At 40.4% G+C, this 5,984-nt stretch overlaps 1 long non-coding RNA gene across 1 annotated transcript; it reads right to left on the bottom strand.

The window, feature by feature from the left end:
- Positions 1–327: 327 nt before the first annotated feature.
- Positions 328–5,486, bottom strand: LOC307030558. The gene is made up of 3 exons (XR_013805692.1): positions 5,347–5,486; positions 4,795–4,893; positions 328–973 (listed from the first exon to the last, which is right to left on the bottom strand). It is a non-coding gene; the product is annotated as an uncharacterized lncRNA (long non-coding RNA).
- Between the last annotated feature and the right edge of the window lie 498 nt (positions 5,487–5,984).

The raw sequence follows: 5,984 nt of genomic DNA, 5'->3' as shown, positions 1-5,984 counted from the left end.
AATCTATTAACTTACTATTAATGGTGTAGGGAAGACGGTTAGGGCCACATGCAATCTTTGTTTTAGACCTGATCTAAAATGTTTTTTATACTTTCTGTGAACTACAGAAAAACCCACTTTTAGTCAGATTCAAATGTTTTTCATCACGTGACCCTAAACCTCTCCCATATTTCTGGTCATACAGTTAGTATTTTTCTATTCAATTTGTCCTGCTTTTTGGATATCTGTATCTATTTATGTTTTCACTCAGGTCCAAAAGGTGTTTATGGCATTTTTCATTTGGTGATGGTAGAACTGAAAATGAGTTTTAAAAAGCACATTATTTTGTTTTCCATAAAGATACGCCACTTTCCCTCAGGATAATGGGATGTGATGGATTGAATGTGATGCATGAACTTAAATTGTACTAGCTGTCGACTGTTACAATACAGTTTAAAAACATTTAATATTAATGCTGGAGGGCCTCCACACGAAAAAGGACATTGGAACAAGATACAAAATATACAGGAGCTTAAGGCCCTTAACATTTCATTTTAAAATGTGTTATAGTGCAGGTTTTCCTATCAACAAAATAATGTTTGCACCTCAATATCTTGGTTTCTTCTTTTCCGAGGTCACATTGTTCCGTTAAAACAAAGTAATGAACATCTTACTGATATTTATTTTCACTTGTTCTATCGAGGTACTCTCAAAGTAATTGAAAGTAATCAGGTTACATTTATTTAATATGTTGATACACAAATTAGGTTACTGTTTCCATTTAATTACAGGTAATTAGCAATAGTAACAGAACACCCTCCCAGCCCTGGTTTAAATGTACCACTGTAAAATAGTATTCCATGGTTGACGAAACCATTATCATCCTCTTCCTCAGGAACTTTTACACTTCTTCTCCCAGCGTCTTTAAGTCGGAATGAGTTAACACCGTTAACACGTCTTCCTCGCCACATTTCTCACGTCGCTGTGAGCCTTCCTGGATGGGAACACAAACCACAATGGTAGCGTATAGAGTGCGTGCATGTATGCAAAATAAAAGTTTTCCAGCTGGTTACCGAGCCTGGATTGACTTTGTTATTCCTGGTTTTTACCTTCAGGCTGACTTCAATTATGTTTTCACACGTTAGCACGTTCATCCCTGCTCTCTGCCTCTCCATTTTTCACTTTCTGCTTGAGTGGGAGGAGAAGGGAAAAGAGCCTAGGGCGGGCCACCTGTGCTGTTGTGTTGTGTAAATCAGTAATAAGGGGACTTAACTTCTGTGTGTGTGTGTGAGCAAAGACAGTTGTGTGAAAATAACATTTGAATATATCTGTGTATGATAGCATAGTGTATGATGTGTGATTACACATACACATTATCTCACTGTTGTGTGTGTGTGTGTGTGTGTGTGTGTGTGTGTGTGTGTGTGTGTGTGTGTGTGTGTGTGTGTGTGTGTGTGTGTGTGTGTGTGTGTGTGTGTGTGTGTGTGTGGCCCTTAGTTTTCACACATCGCCTCTGCACAGGCCCCACTTTATCTGCTTCCTTTCTCTCTTTTCTGTAAGTTCACAGAAAATGTAATGAACCAAATACTGGAAAAGCACTGACTCGGTTTCAGAAAGATATTATCTTCTAAAAATGTTTTTCTTGTAAACAGTTGTATTAGGACATTTTGAATGTCATACATTTTATCATTTTAAAATTCTGAAAATATAATTACATGACCACACAATAAGGAGTTTTGTCTCCATTGGCAGTTGGTCCTCTTTTTATCTTCATGTTTTCATCTTGATAACAACAAGATTTGGCAGGGGTTTACTGTCCTACTAGGGCATTGCGTTCCAAGAACGCAGGGTTGTTGGTTGTTCCTAGAGTCTCTAAAAGTAAAATGGGAGCCAGAGCCTTTTCTTATCAAGCTCCACTTTTGTGGAATCAGCTTCCAGTTTGTGTTCGGGCGGCAGACACCCTATCCGTTTTTAAGAGTGCGCTTAAGACCTTCCTTTTTGATAAAGCTTATAGTTAGGGCTGATTAGATTCAGCCCCTAGTTTTGCTGATATAGGCTTAGTTTGTCGGGGGACATCTTACTTCTTCCTTCTCTCTGTCTATACCTGTGTACTCTCATGTTCCGATTAACCCAGCTTCCCCAAATTTCTTTCTTTTTGGTGTCTATATACGCCGGGATCTGGAGTCATGGATGATCCTGCGGTCCTGTGTCATGGATCACGAGGCCTGGATCTTGAGTCTTGGCTGTGGTCCTGGATCATAAGTCCTGGATGGATATCCTCGTGGATTCATCTTCCTATTATACACACATGCATTTCCAAACATTTGGACTACCTATGTTGCAAATGTATTATCTTTTCAATTTACACACGGCATCTATTGCACGTCTGTCCCTCCTGGGAGAGGGATCCCTCCTCTGTTGCTCTCCCTGAGGTTTCTCCCATTTTTCCCTTTAAACTGTGGGTTTTCTCCGGAAGTTTTTCCTTGTACGATGTGAGGGTCTAAGGACAGAGGGTGTCATGTTGTCATACTGATATTCTGTACAAACTGTGAAGTCCACTGAGACAAATGTAACATTTGTGATATTGGGCTACATAAATAAACATTGATTGATTGATTGATTGGTTTACCCCCACAGTATTGTGTTCTTCCTGTATTGGCAGAAACAAGCCCCCAGGTACAGCAGTGTGCTGTGAGGCCGTATTGACGTGATACCTCATATAGAATAGAATCGGAGGGATGAAACCTCTTTAATGGTCACACATGCAGAGCACAGAGCACACACAGTGAAATGTGTTCTCTGCTTTGAACCCATCTTATTACCAGGAATCTACTAGGAGCAGTGGGCAGCTATTGTACAGCGCCCAGGGAGCAATTGGAGTGGGGGGGGGGGGGGGGGGGGGGGGGTGTGCCCTTGCTCAATATTTAGGTCTGGTCGGGATGCCCCTGCTGACCGAGCCACTGCCGGACATGTGGCTCAGGATGACTAAGTCTCTCTGAGCACCGACAACGACCAAAAGGGACCTCTTATAAATCAAGAATGTGATCCATTAAAAAATGAAGGACTCAAAGGAGCCATTAGAGTCAATCATGCTTGGCCAGGAAAATATTTCATCGTGCTTTAGGAACCCAACAGCACACAAGTTTCATTATTTTTTTTTTTTAAATCAAATTGGTTTTATAAAAAAATGGAGAACTACATCAAGAGTTCACATTATCTAGCTTCATCGTGTTGAATAAGAGAAGAAATTCTCTTCCACCACTCACCCGACAGACTGGATGTTGTTTCCAGCAGTAAAGCAAAGAAAGTTTAAATATATATCAGATTTCAGACACAAAGGCAATTTAAAGTGTAACAGCAATTTAGAATAAATTACATATGAATGACATACAAAACAGAAAACAATACGATTTAGAGAATAGTTCAGCATGAGCTACAGTATAATGACACGACAAAACAACAAACAAAAACTATTATCCCAACTTAAATAAGCCTGTATGCTATACAGAAGAAACAAAATAAGAACTATAGATGTCAAAATGTGTCCATCTGAAACTTTTCTTTTCAAGAAAAAAGAAGTTGAAGAAAGATTATAAGAAGACAGAACTTGTCCTAGTAGTTATATTGACTTTCTAGGAATCAATCAACTGTAGGTAAAAATACCAGTAAGAAAGAATGTATAAATCCTGGAAGGCAGAGCGCAAAAGTCCACCAAGCACCCTGGAAAGGTGTTGGGGACAGAAATAGTACTTTGATAAGTGCTACCTCCTGGGTGGAAATTGTAGCCTTGGAGTCAACGATAAGCAAAACACAAGCTTTCGCATTAATGTATGCACAAGTTTGAAGGCAAACAGAGTGAAGCTGTAGGCCGGTGAGCACAAATACTCAAACCTACACTCCTGTCATACCCACCCATTGCAGTTGAGGTGTTGCACATGAAATAGCCATTATAAAATAGTAAACCAAGGTGGCACATTGTCACTAACACTTCACTTATATCACACCACCTCCCACCAAGGACCTCTCCGTACTATATATACGCCACGTCAGCTCAGATTCAGAGGTCTGGGCCTGCACCACTCAGTGGGAAGTAGTTCTGAGACCTCTCCTCCTCTCTGTGCCCATCATAAATAAATAAATGGAAATGTAAAGCAGACCTCTATGTCTGGGGAGGGCTCTTAAAGACACCTATTCAAGTGGAGTGTTGGACTCACGGGGGGGCCCCCTGCACGCTCCATCTCGGTTTGTTTGGCTAACAGCACTGAACGCCATCTCCCCTTTCAGATAAGAGAGGAAACCAGGGGGGGGGGAGGCAGGAGACACAGTGAAAGAGGAAAGGGGGTCTTGAGGTGTAAGAGTATTTTAAGCTGCACTGTAAACACTCAAAATATGCCAAGTATATTCGTCTAATATCTAGTCAGAAATGTCTTGACACTTGATATGAGACATAATAACTTAAGACGTAAGAATGCAGTGAGATACTGGGTCTTGTTTGTGCAAACCTAATTGGCAATAGTTTTTTTAGACTGCTGTGGTATTTGTAAAAGATGGATCATCTGGTTTCAAGAAATACATCTTACTTGACCAAACACCTTGTTATTATTTTTCTTTTACTTAATTTTGGAGCAGCATTTTTTCCAGTGTGGAATCAGAATCAGACAGCAACGTCTGACATGTTTTAAAGTGGCCCATCAGCTCATGTGTTCGTCATTTGCTATTCCAGGCTGGAGGAGTGACAGAGGAGGACGTCGAGTAACACTACAGGAGACAAGGTGTGCAGTTCACTCACGCTGAAGTACAAGTTTCTTCACCTACCTTTAATGCTTTACAGAAGCTGCAGCTGTGTCTGTTAGCATCATCATCATGGACCATAATAGAATTTGCTGCATGTCTTAATTTCTTAATATAAAACAGCTGTGGGGCAGATAAGACAAAGAAGGATACTTGTGAGAGAAATTGGTAATTGATGACCCACTTATGTGCTTTATTCTGTTTTTGCTGGTGTGTAAATCCAATGAGCTCGGAAGAAGACAGTTTTGATTAAAGGAGCAGAGTAAGGTAGCTAATAGGCTAGAAGCGGGGGAATTATTCGTCACAAGTTAATAAGACTGAGAGTCTACATCCACAGTAGTGATGCCAGCCTGGTCTCCAACAAATGATGTTCTGAATAACCTGAAATGCATTGTCAATTACATGCTGAGGGAAATACTTTTCCCAAAACATACTTATTTAACATTTAGATGCATAAGTGGGTATTTTTTGACCCGGTTTTCTTAGAGTATCTTTGTAATTACATTTTTTTTATCATTTCACATTCCAGCTATTCCTCAAAAAAAAGTTTTTAGATATCATGCCTGTGAGACGTACCGTTGAGCGGCCCAGAACAAGCAAGGAGGCAGAGGCCGAACTTCCAAAAATATAACCCGACGTGGGCATTTATTAAAATATTATACACAGCCTCAATCCTGCTGCTGCTGTTTACGTGAGCCTGCAGCCACCAAGATCTCACACACACTACCAGCCTAACAGCAAAACCCCAGAGCCTAAATACCTACACACCAATCAGCAAAACAAGACACAGGTGAGGGGGGAGCAATTAGACACAGGTGGGGGTGGAGGAGACAACCCAGGCACCAGGTGCACACAATCAACGACAGACATGGGGGAAGAGGAACACTTTTCAACAACAAAAACTAAACAACCTGTAACGGAGGCCGAGATCTATGAGCCCAGAGATCACCTCCGTGACAATGCCATTCAAATTTTTAATTTAAATTGTATACATTTTAAGAAATTGTAGTTTTTGTATTACTACCCCAAGCTTCCATAAGTGGGTAAAAAATGTAATATAAAACATTTCTAGTGTGAACCAAAATAAAAACATAAAAACACATATTTTTCTAATACGGGTCCTTTTTGACCCACTTATGGAAGAGTGTAGGGTCCAGTCACTCGTGCATCTAAGGGTTAAAGGCAAACCATGACGTTTAGTTCTCTTAACATAA

Source organism: Notothenia rossii (assembly GCF_949606895.1).
Source record: "Notothenia rossii genome assembly, chromosome: 2".
In the NCBI taxonomy this organism is placed as follows: domain Eukaryota; kingdom Metazoa; phylum Chordata; class Actinopteri; order Perciformes; family Nototheniidae; genus Notothenia; species Notothenia rossii.
Note: the sequence above shows the minus strand (reverse complement) of the source record. Positions and strands in the feature narration are given on the sequence as shown.